The sequence below is a fragment of the Pseudophryne corroboree genome, chromosome 5, assembly GCF_028390025.1.
Source record: "Pseudophryne corroboree isolate aPseCor3 chromosome 5, aPseCor3.hap2, whole genome shotgun sequence".
Taxonomy (NCBI): Eukaryota; Metazoa; Chordata; class Amphibia; order Anura; family Myobatrachidae; genus Pseudophryne; species Pseudophryne corroboree.
Window position 1 is genome coordinate 308,236,084 of NC_086448.1, and position 20,015 is coordinate 308,256,098.

The 20,015-nt window shown below is 43.2% G+C and overlaps 1 protein-coding gene across 3 annotated transcripts in view; it reads right to left on the reverse strand.

Annotated features, from left to right (window-relative positions):
* The window catches only part of HECW1 (HECT, C2 and WW domain containing E3 ubiquitin protein ligase 1), a 785,299-nt gene that overhangs the window by 643,922 nt on the left and 121,362 nt on the right, over positions 1–20,015 (reverse strand). The window contains exon 1 of one of the 3 annotated variants that reach the window (XM_063922471.1): positions 723–911. The exons of the other annotated variants lie outside the window; for them this stretch is intronic. The gene's annotated coding sequence lies outside the window, so the exon portion shown is untranslated. Of the gene's footprint in view, positions 1–722; positions 912–20,015 lie in introns of those variants that run through there. 3 annotated transcript variants of the gene reach the window in all.

Consider the following 20,015-nt stretch of genomic DNA (forward strand, 5'->3'; position numbering starts at 1 on the left):
CTCCCCTTATATAATAATAATAATATTAATAATAATAATAATAATAATACCGCATATGAGTGTGAGCTGGGAGCTGTTATTCCCCATCATATATCACTGTGCGGTCCCCTCCCCCTATATAATAATAATAATAATCATAATAATAATAATACCACATATGAGTGTGAGCTGGGAGCTGTTATTCCCCATCATATATCACTGTGCAGTCACCTCCCCTTATATAATAATAATAACAACAATATTAATAATAATAATAATACCACATATGAGTGTGAGCTGGGAGCTGTAATTCCCCATCATATATCACTGTGTGGTCACCTCCCCTTATATAATAATAATAATAATATTAATAATAATAATAATACCACATATGAGTGTGAGCTGGGAGCTGTTATTCCCCATCATATATCACTGTGCGGTCCCCTCCCCCTATATAATAATAATAATCATAATAATAATAATGATACCACATATAAGTGTGAGCTGGGAGCTGTGTTATTCCCCCTCATACAGTATATCACTGTGCGGTCTTCTCTCCTGTATAACACATATGAGTGTGAGCTAGTAAAATGTGTCACTTCCAGTCCTTCTCTGTCCCTCCAGTCCAGACACATGCCCCCTGGTATCCCCTCTAGCTCCTTGTGTCCCTTTCAGCCACAAGCCCTCTGTGCCACCTGTGTCTATTCAGCCTTCAACCCCTTTGCCAGCCCCCTCCAATTTACCTTCTTTGTTGATAGATGTTTTTCTATCAAGATTCCATTAGGGCAGCTGGGTACACAGGGCAGTCGGGCACACACACCCAGGCCCGGCGCTACCCGCTCAGCGAAGGGATGCAGTGCAGGGAGGCGCTGGGACAGAGAGGCGCTTTCCCTGCTCTGAATCCCTTCACTGCTGCGCCGTCCTGTCCCCCCTGCTGCTGCTGCTGCTGTGTCTGTCACTGTATGACAGTCACTGGCAGCAGCGCCTGCAGAATCAAAAACCTCCTGCCTCCCCTCCCCGTGTGACAGCGGCTGAGTACGGGACAGAAGGGGGCGGAGCTAAACGAACCGAAAGGGGGCGGGGCTAAACGGGACAGAAGGGGCGGAGCTACACTGACCAGGCTGCAGTACAGAGGGAGACTGGCTTAGGTAAGTGGTGTGTGTGTGTGTGTGTGTGTGTGTGTGTGTGTGTGTGTGTGTGTGTGTGTGTGTGTGTGTGTGCATATGGTGGGTGGGTGTGTATGTGTGTGTATATATGTGTGAATTGTGTGTGTGAGGTATGTCTGCGTACGCGCACTTTATGGACGCTAGTACTGGGGGGAGCATTACGTATAATGACGCTACTACTGGGGGAGGCCATTACATGCAAGGACGCTACTACTACTGGGAGGGTGCATTACGTATAAGGACGCTACTACAGGGGGGGCATTACGCGTAACAACGCTACTACTGCTGGGGGGGGGGCATTACTTATAAGGACGCTACTAGTACTACGGGGGAATTGCATATAAGGAGGCTTCTACTGGGGGTGCATTATGTATAAGGACGCTACTACTACTGTGGGGCATTACGTATATGGACGATACTACTATTATGGGGAATTACGTATAAGGACGCTTTTACTACTGGGGGTGCACTACGTATAAGGACGCTACTACTGCTGGGGGGAGCATTACGTATAAGAACGCTACTACTACTTGGGGGCATTATATATAAGGACGCTACTATTACTCGGGGAGCATTACGTATAACAATGCTACCACTACTAGAGGGGCATTACGTATAAGGATGCTACTACTGGGGGGGCATTATGCATAAGGACGCTACTACTACAGGGGGGGGGCATTACATGTAAAGATGCTACTACTGGGGGGGCCATTACGTATAAGGACGCTACTAGTACTGTGGGGGGGGGGGCATTACGTATAAGGACGCTACTACTACTAGGGGGGAATTACGTACAAGGACGCGTCTACTACTGGGGGTGCACTACGTATAAGGACGCTTCTACTACTGAGGGGGGGCATTACGTATATAAGGACGCGTCTACTACTGGGGGTGCACTACGTATAAGGATGCTACTACTACTCTGGGTGCATTATGTATAAGGATGCTACTACTACTGGGGGGGCATTACGTATAAGGATGCTACTACTACTGGGGGGGCACTACGTATAAGGATGCTACTACTACTGGGGGGCATTATGTATAAGGATGCTACTACTACTGTGAGTGCATTATGTATAAGGATGCTACTACTACTGGGGTGCATTACATATAAGGACGCTACTACTACGGGTGGGGCATTACGTATAAGATTAATAAGATTGTGCTACATTGTGGCGTAATTTTAAATGGGGGTACTATTGTGTGGCCATGCCCCTTAGTTGTGAGACCACACCCCTTTTCCCGGCGCACGCCAACGGAATATGGGAGGGCGCAATTTTATAGTTTGCAGGGGGGCGCCGAACACCCTAGCACCGGCCCTGCACACACCGACAGTGCATGACAGCTTTAGTGCTAATGGCTCTGAGCAGGCGGGATGTGGTGTGGGGCAGATCTTTGCAAAGGCAGTCGGGCATGTGCAGCAGCTCCCTCTGTGAACATTTCCCCCTCTCTATCACCATCTTCTCTCGCATATGCAGAATAGTGAATGCTGCCTGATCAGAGCTAAGCTCCAATCACGGCAGACATGCCAACAGTAACACATCCGGCGGTGGCAGGCCGCATTTAATTTATTTAAAAAAAGTAAACTTGGGCCGCAAAAGCATGCATTGTTATCTGCATGCTGCCCGTAGGCTGTGAGTTTGACATATCTGCCCTAGAGGTTTTCTCCACCACTTCAGCTTTGTGTGTCAAAATGATATAATTACTGCACCTGGTATTCCTAGGTGGTCTCCCATCCTAGTACTCTCCACAAGAAGGTAGCCCTGCACATTTTACTTTTTTACGTGTCAAGCCCTTTTTCTTGGCAGAACATTAAGCTGGAGATGTACTAACTAAACAGTGAAAACAGTGAAGAGAGCCAGTGGAGAAGTTGCCAATGGCAACTAATCTGTTGCTCTGTATAACTGTACAGTATGCAAATTATAAATGTTACTTCAATTCTGATTGGTTGCCATAGGCAACTTCTCCACTGGCTCACTTCTCCACTCTTTTCAATGCTTAGTACATCTTCCCCATATGTCTTTGTTTGCAACCAGAAGTACTTTTCTACTGGCATGATTAAGAAACCAATATTGATATCCAAATTAAAGTGCCACATTATCATAACCTAACATTATTTTCACCTCACATTGTTAATGTTTATTACATTCTGAACACCTCAAAATTAATATTTAGATCATTATATATTACATGCTATTACCTTAGAGGGTCCATTGGATGTGCTCACCTCATTCTAATTTTACTGCGTAACTTTATCCTTTGAAATTTCTGTGTGTAACCTTACTGTCTTTTTAATAATTAAAAGGTAATTTTTAATTACCTTTACATTATTACTGTATTAAGTGTGCCCCAACAAAGGGGTCAATTTACTAAGGTGGAAGTTTTTTTTTAGAACTTATGATGTTGCTCATAGCAACCAATCAGATTCTATTATCTTTTAGAAGCAGCTAGATAAATGTTAAGTAGAATCTGATTGGTTGCTATGAGCAACATTGCCAGTTCTAAAAAAAACTCTCACCTTAGTACATTTACCCCATAGGGGTATATGCAATTGCGGTCGAATTCCCGAAAATGTCGAAAAACAGGACATTTTCGCCCAAAAAAATAAATTGACAATGCAATTCAGTACTTTCCGTCAAAAAAACGGACTTTCCAAATTCGACTTTTTGAAATTCGACATTTGTCAAATTCGACATTTCTGCAATGGTACAAATGCGGCAATTCGCCAAAAGTATATTCAATTGAAGTTTGGAAATTCGACAACAGTGCTTTTAGACAGTAAATTCGTCATTTTCAAACCGCCACACTTTGGTGGCGGAATCGAATAAAAAAAAATTAAAACATGTTTTTTTTGGTGTTTTTTTTATTGGTAATAGCTTACCTATTTATATTAGAAGGGATTAGGTACTTGGTTTGTCTATTTTGGAGGCACAAGTATTATTTATATATTTTTAAATTATTATTATTATTATTATTATTATTATTATTTTTTTTTTTTAAATGGAATGGTAAAAATCAGGAAAAAAATTGCGTGGGGTCCCCCCTCCTAAGCATAACCAGCCTCGGGCTCTTCGAGCCGGTCCTGGTTCTAAAAATCCGGGGGGGGAAATGACAGGGGATCCCCCGTATTTTTAAAACCGTCACCGGGCTCTGCGCCTGGTGCTGGTGCAAAAAATACGGGGGACAAAAATAAGAATTTACTTACCGATAATTCTATTTCTCATAGTCCGTAGTGTATGCTGGGAACTCCGTAAGGACCATGGGGAATAGCGGCTCCGCAGGAGACTGGGCACAAAAGTAAAAGCTTTATGACTAGCTGGTGTGCACTGGCTCCTCCCCCTATGACCCTCCTCCAAGCCTCAGTTAGGATACTGTGCCCGGACGAGCGTACATAATAAGGAAGGATCTTGAATCCCGGGTAAGACTCATACCAGCCACACCAATCACACCGTACAACTTGTGATCTGAACCCAGTTAACAGTATGATAAACGTAGGAGCCTCTGAAAAGATGGCTCACAACAATAAACAACCCGATTTTTGTAACAATAACTATATACAAGTATTGCAGACAATCCGCACTTGGGATGGGCGCCCAGCATCCACTACGGACTATGAGAAATAGAATTATCGGTAAGTAAATTCTTATTTTCTCTGACGTCCTAGTGGATGCTGGGAACTCCGTAAGGACCATGGGGATTATACCAAAGCTCCCAAACGGGCGGGAGAGTGCGGATGACTCTGCAGCACCGAATGAGAGAACTCCAGGTCCTCCTCAGCCAGGGTATCGAATTTGTAAAATTTAGCAAACGTGTTTGCCCCTGACCAAGTAGCTGCTCGGCAAAGTTGTAAAGCCGAGACCCCTCGGGCAGCCGCCCAAGATGAGCCCACCTTCCTTGTGGAATGGGCTTTTACAGATTTTGGCTGTGGCAGGCCTGCCACAGAATGTGCAAGCTGAATCGTACTACAAATCCAACGAGCAATCGTCTGCTTAGAAGCAGGAGCACCCAGCTTGTTGGGTGCATACAGGATAAACAGCGAGTCAGATTTTCTGACTCCAGCCGTCCTGGAAACATATATTTTCAGGGCCCCGACTACGTCCAGCAACTTGGCAATGTTATTAAGATCAGTACTTTTATTAACTGCAACACCACAGGCTCATTTATTGTTTGGAGTGTGAATGCCGAAAGAGGTATGTTGGCATGACATCAAAAGCTTTGAAGATACGGATCTTGGAACACATGGGCAACTTGACAATGCTGAATTCCTTTGTCGTATAAAACACCTTAAGAAGTCTAAGAACACTGTACGCTGTTTACTTAAGAAGTACCGTAATGGTACGCTATTTGCGTAACGATCGCTCAGCCGTAGGCGAGACGCTCAAGCGTCACGTTCGCTCGCGGCCCAGTGATCACAGGACACGTTATTGGTTATGTCTAGGGAAATGATTCGCTATGGCGTAGCTTACGCTCGAGACCACGAGGAGGTCACCAGCGATGCCGACGCTCACAACACTATACCTTTATGTAAAACCTTATATCAATGAAATACACTGCATACCTTAATGTGCGTACAGGGTGTAAGTGCAACCTTGTGTAACCTGACTAACTACAAAGCTGCTTGTGCGTCACCGACGCTCAAGTGAACACTTAACACTATAGAAAATACACAGATACTGGTTTAGGGTTCCAAAGCCTATTAACTGTATTATATCTAATATACTTGTAAAAAAAGGATAACAGTACATATGATACACTACAATATAACAGAGACTTCCTAACCACAGAACTAAACAATAAATACAAATAGACAATACTACGCTGACCTAGATACAATACAATACAATACTATATTAGTCTAGGGGAGATATGAGAGAAAGGAGAAGGGAGAGAGAGAGAGAGAGAGAGAGAGATGAGAGAAATTGGCTCACAGAAAAAACAATGATTACGTTACATATGAGACAACATGGTTGCAGATAAAACTACATATGTGAGAGACAATCGCTGCGCAGTTAGTCAATGCTGAATACAGCATGGGATGGAAGCTAGACTCCATTTTGAGAAACCTCCACTTGATTCCAAAAACCACACCACATGCCTGAAAGGGGGAGGGGAAGACATCCAGCAGCAGCCATTTTAGATTTGCAGGTCCAAACACATGGCACCACAATCACATAGCAGAAAACACAAGACTCCATTTTACTCCAAAATGTCCAAGCCTCAAAACAATGCATATGTTCTGATTTTACAATTCCAAACCATCTAAAACACCTTTCACAATGTAATCCAACTTCCTAGAACCATCTCATAATTTCACATTCCAAATCACCTTTCACAATGTAATCCAACTTCCTAGAACCATCTTATAATTTCACATTCCAAATCACCTTTCACAATGTAATCCAACTTCCTAGAACCATCTTATAATTTCACATTCCAAATCACCTTTCACAATGTAATCCAACTTCCTAGAACCATCTTATAATTTCACATCCCAAACAACTTCAGTATCTCACTAACCAGAGCATATTCATCACAAGACCAGATCACAATGTACTCACAAGTATCAGCCTGCCATTGCTACCAGCACATATTCAAAACTACTGCATGGTGGTATTTATGATTAACAAGATCCCAGCTACCATCACAGATTCCACAGGGCACCAACACTAACACCCAACAATCACACAACCAAGCTACAACATCCTATTTAAACCAGAAAGCAATCTGTCTATATTCCCTTATCTAGCCATGTGGATTCAATACTTAGCCTTTGGTGCCTGGTCAGTCCTGGGGATGTAGCCTCCATGCTGCTGGGTGCCAGGTAGCTGTGTGTGTCTGTGTGTGAGTGTAGCTACATTACATCTGTTCTCTGAGGCCACACCTGACCACTACCTTCCTGTTTGACCAGTATCTGGGGGAGGGGTCTCTCTAGCTTTTGTATTGAATCACTGTTCTCTTTGTATATGCTAATCAGGTTCAGACCTGAAAACTTAGTTGATCATCCATTGTTCCCAACAAAGCTGATCTTAACTTTTATACATATAATCATATCTATCCGCTGCAATGTCCCACGACAACACAATAGGTCTCAAACTAAACCACACCTTATTCTGCTTGCTTCAATACCAAACATGATGTGTTTATCTGGTTCGGTTCAAATGATACACATCCATGACATTAATTCATCAGCCAATTCTAAATCTCCATGACGTCTGGTGTTTGCTGTGCTCGCTGCGCATATTTGCAAGTATAGCGGCTTATATGTGTGCAGTTTATATGGTCTCTCTATGTAATATTTTTCTGACTTTGACAGTCCACCCTTTGGCAGTCACCAATAACTGCCACTTCCTAAAACATTTCAAAAAGAGAAAAATATATGTCAGGGGTTAATACATTTCCATGGTTGGGTAGGGGAGGAGAGAGGAGTAGGTGTGAAAAGGGTATGACCTGGTGAGATAGCAGAAGCATGTGTGTATGCGTCCATGTTTGGGGGGGTCATGTATCATCGTGCCGAACGTGTTGTAAATCAAGCTTCGAGGTATTGCGAAGTATACATTTGAATTCCTTCTTATCCCATATTAAGGGTCTGTGGATGGGCTGTCAAACTCTACCGAGCTCATTTCGGCTTTCAGTTGCAACAAAATGGGGATGCACATTTTAGTTGATGATACATGAATGAGGGAAGTATGTGGTTGCTGATATCTGTGCCTGTATTCCCTATCGACTATGTGTGTCATTACCTGAGGGTTGTAGAGATGAAGATAAAGAACACTTATGGAAAATGCAATGATATTCTATGTCAGGGAAATGTACGTTCGTCGATTGAGGTCTTGATTGGTGTCGGTTGATTGGAGTCTTCTTCTTTGTGCTTTTGCTCATAAATCGTGAGTAAAGCAAACAACGTCCATGGATTTACAAAAAATGTTGGGCTAGCGTGATTTTAAAGTTCCTAGGGAAACTGGGGTACCCATGGCATTGTCCATCAAAATCTTGTATATCAGGTCGTCTGCTCTTCTTCTTTCCATCTTTCCGTTGTCGGCCCCTTGGCTCATCAAATCCTTCGTCTACGTGGGTCTTTGTACCTCGGAGGAAAACATAGAAATGGGTGAAAGACGGACCGTATACTCATTACATCATTACGTCATGGTTTCTAGCATTGGGTCATAAATCAAATCCAGGTTAATTACAGTTTCCTCACTCCTCAAGCTCATCACTCTTGTACTTTGTTTGCACCTCATTAAAGCCTGCCCGCATCTAAATATCAATCCAATCGATATAACGACACCCAAGATACATAGCAGAAACTTTCCAACATCCATTATGACTCCTTGAGCCCAGTCTCCCAAACCGGAGAACCAATTTCGCGGGTTCAACCATGACACCCAACCAGTCAGCTCATTACCTACAGCAACAAGGGTGAGATTGTGTTTTCGACGAAATTCCCATTTTAATTGCAGAATGTCGTCCATCTTTTGGTCTATGACCTCTACCGGATCCTCGGTGCTATTTGTGATATACGTGCAACACTTTATACCGTACTGTGTTGCCAAAGTAACACAATATCCGCCTGTTACTGCTGTAAGGTAATTAAGAACCATCCTATGCTGAACTAGTTCTGTTTTGTAAGCTTGAAGTTCTCTTCCAGTGTATCTAAACGTGTCATCATACATTTCAGTGATATTATCTAACAAATTGGCGAGTGCGGAAATGTATCTATAATTCATCACTCCTCGAGCGGTACGAGTGAAATCTAACGCTACCAGAACCTGAATCCCGGTGGATTCATGGATAAGATCAGAGGCCGGATGCTCTAACCTTTCTGACAGTTGTCTTTTAACTCGGTGTTCGTAGTGAGTGTGAGTATAAGGAGCTTGGGCACCACGGTGTATATCCTTCATTTTGTCATGTGTAACAGTCATTACTTCAGGCAATACTTTTCCAATATAACACAATCCTTCAGAGTTTGGGGCAAGCCACTTGTACGCCTTTCTCCCGCATATGAAATATGCATCATCGGGGAGAACATAAGGGACGGAGAAGGACATGACCATATTACAAACCTTCCAGGTGAAATCTCCTGACCCTAATTCTTCCATCTGCTTAATGCACGTATCGGTTTGTACGATATGTGCACAGTATCCTGGTGATACCTCTCCAACCTTTAGTAATCCTATTTCCTAAGGTATATCGATACCGGAAAGATTTTCCTCTACTGGCTATGTGGCGTACGAGCTCTGTATCTGTAGGCATTCTATCTGCTCTATGTGAAAAGGTCATGGTTTGGTTGCTCCATGACACTTCCCAATTTCCCGGTTTTCTAGGATTGGAGATGTTAAAACATAAGAGGGACCTATCCACATGGTATTGGTGGAGCTTCAAACTAGGAGGGCTGGAGATATTAAACCTCCTGTCCACCGGTCTCCCACCCTTTAGCTCAAGTACCTCCCCTACCGTTAAAGGAAATGGTACTAGCCCTGATTTGCTGTGACCCTGAGGTACTTGAGAGCATACCCAACAATCTGTTTGGTTCAACACGTTACCCACTAGAGAGTGATAGTCACTCAATGGATGCCGGTCCATATGGATATTAAGACTGGATTGGCATTTCTTTATGCATCCATCTTCAACCGTTGTCACAGAGCCTACAGATACAGTTTTTCTTTTTGAACTAACAATCCTTCAAAGAAAATGTTTACAGATAACATGGTTGTTAGATCGTGCCCGGTACTCGCCTTTGCTTGGTGATTGGGTTGCTATTGGAAATTTACACCTCCGTCTCAGTCATCAGGACCTTTCTGGATCCTTTCTCGACCTCACTGGTACTCTCACCGAAACAGACTGCTCTGGTCAACATCATGGTTAACGGAAAAATCCATATCACAGTCTCTTGGGGCAAGTCCATCTTACAGGAGGAGAAAAGAAGAAGTTTGTAAAGGGGGTATAAGAAAACCGTCTGAGGGGGAGAGAACTTGTTACGATAATAAGTTCTCTCGTCTTGTTGTTCTTCTTGTTCTGCTGTCCTCTCAAAAGGTGCTGTCTCTCAGTCTTCCAAACGAACATTCTGGTGATGCAATATTCCTTCCCATCCAGCGATCTTTCTGTTAAGGAGCAAAAATCTGGCATTACCATAGGTCTAACTGAGGGGTGACATACCATCTTTAAACCATGGAAACATGAGTGGGAAGAGAGAGACAACAAAAAAAACAAAAGAGATAGAGAACAATTCATGTGCATATATACATTACATAACTCGACAATAACCACCAATAAGAAAAGAGAAACAAAGCATTTTTAAACATTGTCAACATTAAGAAAACATTGTTAGCATTAGAAAAACATTGTCAGACTTATTAGGCTGTCATATCTATGTGTCTAATGGTCTCCTTGAGCAGTCCCTCCCCACCAGCTCCTGCATTACTCCATTGTCTGTATCTGGCCAGAAATACATTGTGGCGGAGGTTATGCTGGGGTTTGGTAGACTTCTGCAAGGACCAAGTTGATATGCAATGTGTGAATTCTTACCAATACTCGTCATAGATGGGGATAGAGAGAGAGAGAGAGAAAAAAACATTTTTCACAAATACATTTACAACGTTTCACCTGGTCATCCCTGTGTCTTTAGTGAATGACCTCCCACTTTATTAATCGTTACCTCAGGCTTACCATCAGTCCTAATGATCACCTTTCTTGACTATATTTTATGGGTGTGGCCCAAAATTCTTCCTATATGATCCCTGATTATAATGGTGTGTCATATTCATGCTCATTTTCATGTCTAGGGGGTCTAACTTTATGTGGGTTATTACAGTTGTTGGCATAATGCCCTTCTCTTCTACAATGGTAACAAATCCTTGGCCTTCTCCATGTGCTAGGGGCCTGGGGTTCCGGTCGACTTGATGCATCCTCTAGTGCTTGGATGTTCAGTGTCATCAACCGCTCTCCCTGCGCTTCCCTGGTTCTTTGGATATTTCGGTCATGCTCGATAGCGGACTCTCTTAATGCCGCCACCGAGATACCTCTCCAATGAGGTATTGAAGTTTGTACCCTAATTTTTAGTGTGTCTTTCAAGTTGCTCGCTAATACGGACACAGCTACCTCTCTGTGGTGTACATTTGTTTGTGTGTGATGTATATTACCATACATACCTGTGAACACGACCTCACCTGACCCTCCATTAGGGGGTTTGATTACAGTTTTTACCGACTGGGTCGTGTCCACCTGGACGTCTTGTGTGATGACTTCTGAAAGAGGTGCCGACATCGTTCTTGGTTCACTTTCTGGTTGGTGTTCCTGAGGAAAGTTTAACATGGGGTGCGACTTGCATGGGTTAATAGTTGTACATTCAACAGTATTACAATTATCTTTGTTACATTTATTACACTTATTCTTATTATCTGTACTACTGTTGCTAAGAGCATTTTTATTGTTCACCCTTGTGCTTCTCTCCGCAACCACAATCCCCTCCATTGCCACTTCTCCTCTCTCAAGATGAAAGTTAGGTAAGTAAGTCATATTTCTTTGCATTTCACTCTCCTGTTGCCATATTTGTAAACAATCATAATGCTTGATTCGTCTCTTTGCTGATTTGATGAGACATATCCTTTGCCTTAAATTATGCAACACCTCTGAGTCAAAACTACCTATCCCGGGAAATGGTGCCTTATCCCCCGCAGTCATTCGTGTCCATTCATCACAAAAGGTCTCAGAGTGGGGACCATATTTCCCCCACATTACTAACCGAGCAGACCCTCGGGGTCTGCAAGCCTCTGGAGTCTGAATCCTGACCTCCGACCGTCTCTGTATTGTGCACTTGGCTGCCATTGTGGACCTTTTTAACACAGAAAAAAACTTCCTAAAATGCACCAAACACAGAACTTCGTTGGAAATCCTTAAAGCTCTTCCACTGAACTTCTTCTGCTCCGGGTATCTCCGTTCCGCCTTCTAGCAGATACGTGTAGCCGTTGCAGGCCCCATCTCTAGAGATTTTCCTGAGAAAATTCCCTTCCTTTTTCTTTACACAAATCACGCTTGCATGTGCTCCCTACAACACGTATGAGGGCAAGATTTACGCATGGATATACGACCTCATATCCCGTTGCGTTATTGGTCACACATACAACCGTGCGGTCCAATCGTACCACTTATAGACACTTGTTGCCCATAAATGGTAGGATCATTGGAGTCTCCCTACTGTGCTCCAAAACAGCCAGAGCGTAATACAACGAAAACTTTATCACACTCTGTTGCACGTTTTCACTCAGATCGTGCTTATCACATTCCACATAGATCACAAATTATCACATAGATCACAAAGTCCACAAAGCGGGATTATCACATAGATCACAAAGTCCACAAAGCGGGATTCAATACACTCATACCGTTTTCAACCCACTATCATTCTTATAGTTTTCTGATCAGAAAAATCATTTCCCGTAGTCTGATAGCTCTCCCCAGAGGTACTACAGTAAAACAAGGTATTTAAACTAAGTTTTGGAAAGCTGAAATCAATTTGTGTTATTTATCGCCTTGCGTTACTTCACTTTTGCGCTACTTATCGCTTTTGCGCTAATTCAACTTTATCACAACTTGAGCTACGTGGGCGTAACCAGACGCTACGTTGCGTAATGTACGCTGCGTGCGTCTGCCTTTCGGATTGCGTACGCTAGTCTTTGTTAGTGACACGTGTACGCAATGCAAAGGATCCACCGTAACACAATATATATTTTATCAATGTAGATGATCCCTGATCATCTACCGCAATCCACACTGCACACTGGCTGCCTCGTCTCTCGGACAAGCCGTGTGTTGTTCTATACTTTAACTATTACCTCTACTTATTAAATAACAGCAAATCTCCTTTTAGCCCTTTCTATCAACTATAAAATTTGGCAGACAGGAATAGTGATATACGAAAATGAAACAGAAATGCAGATATATGCGTGCGTACGCAAGACAAAAGAAAAATAAACAGTTTTAAAAAAGACACAAGCGTTTTGTTCTTACTTCCGGTCCCGGATTCCTTCAGCACTCTTAATCTAAGCGAAAGCAGACGCTTATCCCGTCAGCAACTGCGAGACAACCTCCCACCCTTTGCTGGAGGGATAATGTCTGCTGATCTACCCAGTGCAGATATGAGAAGGATAGGACACGCCCCCAATTGACAATGCTGAATTCCTTTGTCGTATAAAACACCTTAAGAAGTCTAAGAACACTGTACGCTGTTTACTTAAGAAGTACCGTAATGGTACGCTATTTGCGTAACGATCGCTCAGCCGTAGGCGAGACGCTCAAGCGTCACGTTCGCTCGCGGCCCAGTGATCACAGGACACGTTATTGGTTATGTCTAGGGAAATGATTCGCTATGGCGTAGCTTACGCTCGAGACCACGAGGAGGTCACCAGCGATGCCGACGCTCACAACACTATACCTTTATGTAAAACCTTATATCAATGAAATACACTGCATACCTTAATGTGCGTACAGGGTGTAAGTGCAACCTTGTGTAACCTGACTAACTACAAAGCTGCTTGTGCGTCACCGACGCTCAAGTGAACACTTAACACTATAGAAAATACACAGATACTGGTTTAGGGTTCCAAAGCCTATTAACTGTATTATATCTAATATACTTGTAAAAAAAGGATAACAGTACATATGATACACTACAATATAACAGAGACTTCCTAACCACAGAACTAAACAATAAATACAAATAGACAATACTACGCTGACCTAGATACAATACAATACAATACTATATTAGTCTAGGGGAGATATGAGAGAAAGGAGAAGGGAGAGAGAGAGAGAGAGAGAGAGAGATGAGAGAAATTGGCTCACAGAAAAAACAATGATTACGTTACATATGAGACAACATGGTTGCAGATAAAACTACATATGTGAGAGACAATCGCTGCGCAGTTAGTCAATGCTGAATACAGCATGGGATGGAAGCTAGACTCCATTTTGAGAAACCTCCACTTGATTCCAAAAACCACACCACATGCCTGAAAGGGGGAGGGGAAGACATCCAGCAGCAGCCATTTTAGATTTGCAGGTCCAAACACATGGCACCACAATCACATAGCAGAAAACACAAGACTCCATTTTACTCCAAAATGTCCAAGCCTCAAAACAATGCATATGTTCTGATTTTACAATTCCAAACCATCTAAAACACCTTTCACAATGTAATCCAACTTCCTAGAACCATCTCATAATTTCACATTCCAAATCACCTTTCACAATGTAATCCAACTTCCTAGAACCATCTTATAATTTCACATTCCAAATCACCTTTCACAATGTAATCCAACTTCCTAGAACCATCTTATAATTTCACATTCCAAATCACCTTTCACAATGTAATCCAACTTCCTAGAACCATCTTATAATTTCACATCCCAAACAACTTCAGTATCTCACTAACCAGAGCATATTCATCACAAGACCAGATCACAATGTACTCACAAGTATCAGCCTGCCATTGCTACCAGCACATATTCAAAACTACTGCATGGTGGTATTTATGATTAACAAGATCCCAGCTACCATCACAGATTCCACAGGGCACCAACACTAACACCCAACAATCACACAACCAAGCTACAACATCCTATTTAAACCAGAAAGCAATCTGTCTATATTCCCTTATCTAGCCATGTGGATTCAATACTTAGCCTTTGGTGCCTGGTCAGTCCTGGGGATGTAGCCTCCATGCTGCTGGGTGCCAGGTAGCTGTGTGTGTCTGTGTGTGAGTGTAGCTACATTACATCTGTTCTCTGAGGCCACACCTGACCACTACCTTCCTGTTTGACCAGTATCTGGGGGAGGGGTCTCTCTAGCTTTTGTATTGAATCACTGTTCTCTTTGTATATGCTAATCAGGTTCAGACCTGAAAACTTAGTTGATCATCCATTGTTCCCAACAAAGCTGATCTTAACTTTTATACATATAATCATATCTATCCGCTGCAATGTCCCACGACAACACAATAGGTCTCAAACTAAACCACACCTTATTCTGCTTGCTTCAATACCAAACATGATGTGTTTATCTGGTTCGGTTCAAATGATACACATCCATGACATTAATTCATCAGCCAATTCTAAATCTCCATGACGTCTGGTGTTTGCTGTGCTCGCTGCGCATATTTGCAAGTATAGCGGCTTATATGTGTGCAGTTTATATGGTCTCTCTATGTAATATTTTTCTGACTTTGACAAACTTTAGGAACGTCAAATCAGATATACAAAAAATGAGAAAACTTTCCCCAGTAGCCTGGCATTTTTACAAAGAACATGGAGGAAACCAGTCATAATCTTAAAACATATGGCCTTGATAAGATTAATTTAGGGATTGGAGTGGGAGATCTGAGTAAAACTTTGTTACAACAAGAAAGTAGATGGATTTTCAGATTAGGCACCCTAAATCCAGAGAGTGGGGGGGGGGCTTAATGAACATCAGTATTTTAGAGACTTTTTATAGAATATACCTCCCCCACACATCCATCATATCCTCCCTATACTATTCATATATAACTTCATCATCATTCTACAATATATTATTTTATAGTAAATCTGTCTAGATAATACTAATATTTTGATCTAGGTTGCCACTCCGTAGAAGCTCTTCGTATTTACAAAAGTACATGTCAAGTGCACATATACAATGCTTTGCTTACATATTGTAATTTCATCACATAATTATTCACCCTGTCTGTAATTAGGAATTTATAGGTACATTAAACATAACTTATTTATACCAAGATGACAGTGATGGAATATTATTCCTCCTACTATCTATTTGTGTACCACCCTTACGTAGACCATGTCATTATGTATGTCTATATAAACTTTACGATTTTATTCCATATCATGATCATGTGTCATCCTGGTTATTATTAAAAAGTAGTATATTATCCAATTACAAATGTTTTCTTGGGTATACATCCTTCTTACTTTACAGACTTCAATTTGCCTATGTCTTTGCTTTTTCCTTATAAATGCCTCTTCCCGATAATTGCTACCGTTCTTCTTGTGATAATTCTCTCCCTTTTTGCTTTATTTTCTTCTACTAATATATGTTTAACTTAATTACTTCATATATTGCCATTTTATCAGTATTATTTGCTTGCAGATATGAGTGTGATGTGTGTGTGTGTGATTTTTAGCAGCAGACTTAATAAGATATTTTCCAAACATTTCCCACACTGTGGTAAACTAAGTGAGCAGCACTACCCCGCCGTGCAGGAGCACTGACAGCTTCTTACTGCTATGTAAGCTCTGATTAGCACAGCCTTCCTGCCGTCAGTGCGGAGCAACCTCTGTTGCTATAGCGATGGGGACGCGGCCGCATTTGAAATCAACTATGACAGTGATGTCAGTCACGATTAGCGGGACGTTTCCCTGGCAGCGTAGGACGCGGCAGAACCCGACTCTGAACACAAGAGCCGGTGTCATAGCGGGGTAGTCCTTACGTCCGATGTGGCGGGAGCATGACAGCTTCCGTATATCGGACGATATGAATGGAGCAACAGATGGGCGGTCCCACTGCCTGAACAACAAGGAATACAAGAGCACCGATAGCCTGATGTATTTGACTTGATGAACCACACATGTTCAGACCACGCCTGGTGGGCTAGTGCTCGAGATCTCGTACATACTGTTGCAGTTACCATTTGTAATCTCCTGCATCTGTGCTTAATCATACACCCTCAGGTGACACGGCTGTTCCCATAGGTGGGCTCCTATGTCAATCAAGTATCATATGATAGTGATTGGATATTGTGGATATGGGAAAGCCTGTATTCCTGCTATTAAGGGCAGAAATTTGTCATGGTGCTTCACTCCCTGACGAAGACACCCTCGGTGAAATGTGCACGTAGGAGGCACCATCTGACTACCTGACCATTTTTGGAAGGATACAATGCATCCCTATACTAGCAGCTAAAAGCCCTTTGAATATCCACTATACAAGAATCTGATTAAGGGAAGTATAGTGACTATACCTTTTATATTATTATTATTATTATTATCCTTTATTTATATGGCACCACAAAGGTTCCGCAGCGCCCAATTACAGAGTACATAAACAAATAATCAAACAGGAAAACAGCAACTTACAGTTGACGACAATATAGGACAAGTACAGGGTAAATAAACATAGCTACATCAGCAGATGACACTGGAATAAGTATCAGGCGGCAGAAGACTGCTGGATTTGGTGCAGCTGAAGATTATTAAAGTAAGAAAAGGGTAAGCACATGAGGGAAGAAGGCTCTGCTCGTGATAGCTTACATTCTAAAGGGGAGGGGTAGACAGACAGGAGTGAGACAGATGGGGTACATAGAGAGCGTGGAACAGAGGATTAGGATGAGATTTGGCTGGGTTTGGTGAAGAAATGGGTCTTGAGAGCCCGTTTGAAGTTTTGTAGAGAGGTGGAGAGTCTGAGGGGGAGAGGTAGGGAATTCCAGAGAAGTGGTGCAGCACGTGAAAAATCTTGGAGGTAGGAGTGGGAGGAAGTAATCCGTAGGCAGGAGAGTCGGCGAGCATTAGCAGAGCGAAGAGGACGGGTGGGAGTGTAAAGCGAGATAAGATCAGAGATGTAGATGGGAGAGGAGTGGGTGAGGGCTTTGTAAGCAAGTGTGAGAAGCTTGAAATGGATTCTGAAAGGGAAGGGGAGCCAGTGAAGGTCTAGTAAGAGAGGAGAGGTGGACGTAGTGCGTTTGGTGAGGAAAATGATCCGGGCAGCAGCATTGAGGATAGATTGGAGTGGAGAGAGGTATTTGTCAGGAATGCCAGTCAGGAGGAGATTACAGTAGTCCAGTCTGGAGATGACCAGTGAGTGGATAAGAGTCTTAGTAGCATCCTGGGTCAGAAAGGGTCTGATCCTGGAAATATTTTTTAGATGAAAACGGCAGGTTTGTGAGAGGTGCTGAATGTGTGGTTTGAAGGAGAGGGAGAAGTCAAGGATTACTCCAAGACAGCACACTTGGGGGGTAGAGGAGATAGTAGTGCCATCAATAGATAATAAGATTGTAGGAGGTGAGGTTATGCGGGAGGGAGGGAAGATGATCAGCTCGGTCTTAGACATGTTAAGTTTAAGAAAGCGCTGGGACATCCAGGAAGAGATAGCAGAGAGACAGTTGGAAATACGAGTGAGGAGAGTAGGGGAGAGGTCTGGAGAGGAAAGATAGATTTGAGTGTCATCAGCATAGAGATGATATTGGAAACCAAAAGAACTAATGAGCTTACCTAGTGAGGACGTATAGAGAGAGAAGAGAAGAGGACCAAGGACAGAACCTTGGGGTACCCCTACAGTTAGTGGAAGTGAGGGGGAGGTGGAGTCATGAGAGGAGACAGAGAATGAACGGTCAGAAAGGTAGGACGACAACCAAGAGAGGGCAGTGTCACGCAGACCAATGGAGTGAAGGATTTGCAGTAGGAGAGGATGGTCCACAGTGTCAAAAGCAGCAGAGAGATCAAGTAGAATAAGTAGAGAGTAGTGTCCCTTAGATTTAGCAGCATGGAGGTCATTGCATACTTTTGTAAGGGCAGTTTCAGTGGAGTGGAGAGGACGGAAGCCAGATTGGAATGGGTCAAGCAGTGAGTGTGAGGAAAGAAAGGAAGTAAGGCGGTTGTAGACAATACGCTCAAGGAGTTTGGAGGCAAAAGGGAGGAGAGAGATGGGTCGGTAGTTGGAGAGAGTGTTTGGATCAAGGGTAGGTTTTTTAAGAATAGGAGAGATGAGTGCGTGCTTGAAGGCAGAGGGGACAGTGCCTGATGAGAGGGAGAGATTGAGAAGGTGGGAAAGATGGGAACAAGCAGAAGAAGAGAGGTAGCGGAGGAGGCGGGAGGGGATAGGGTCAAGTGGGGAGGTGGTGAGGGGACAGGAACGAATGAGGGCCATGACTTCCTCTCCAGATGCATGGGAGAAAGATGACAGAGTTGGTGCGAGGGATGGGGAGGGTTGGTAAGGGATGGGTGAAGGCTGGTTACTGATGGTCTGGTGTGATGTGATGTCCTGACGTATGGAGTCAATTTTGGATGTGAAGTAAGTGGCAAAGTCAAGAGCAGAGAGTGAGGAAGGGAGACGAGGTGGAGGTGGGCAGAGGAGTGAGTTGAGAGTGGCAAAGAGGCGCCGTGGGTTGGAAGACTGGGAGGAGATGAGGTTCTTGAAGTATGACTGTTTAGCAAGAGAAAGGGCAGCACTGAAGGATGAGAGCATAAGTTTGAAATGGAGGAAGTCTGCCTTAGAGCGTGATTTCCTCCAGTGTCGCTCAGCAGTACGTGAGCATTTTTGCAGATATCTGGTGCATTTGGTGTGCCAGGGTTGAGGTGTTAATTTGCGAGGGTGAATAGTGGTTGGTGGAGCAACAGAGTCAAGAGCAGAAGTAAGGGAAGCATTGTATGTGGAAGTGGCTTGTTCAGGGCATGAGAGAGAGAGAATAGGAGAGAGAAGTGAGTCAAACAGGGAGGAAAGGAATGTGGTGTCAATAGCTTCAATGTTACGCTTAGTGATGGTAGCCTTAGGAGGTAGAGATGGGGAAGTCGAGAGAGATAGGTTAAAGGAGAGCAGGTGGTGGTCAGAGAGGGGAAATGGGGAGTTGGAAAAATCAGAAATATCACAGCGGTGAGTGAAGACCAGATCCAGTGAGCTCCCATTCACATGGGAGGGTGAGGAGGTCCACTGGGAGAGACCAAGTGAAGAGGTGAGGTTAAGGAGTTTAGAGGCAGGGGATTGTGTGGGGATGTCAATAGGGATGTTGAAATTGCCTAGGATAATGGTGGGAATGTCAGAAGAGAGGAAGTGAGGAAGCCAGGAAGCAAAGTTGTCGATGAATTTGGAAGCAGTGCCAGGGGGGCGGTAAAT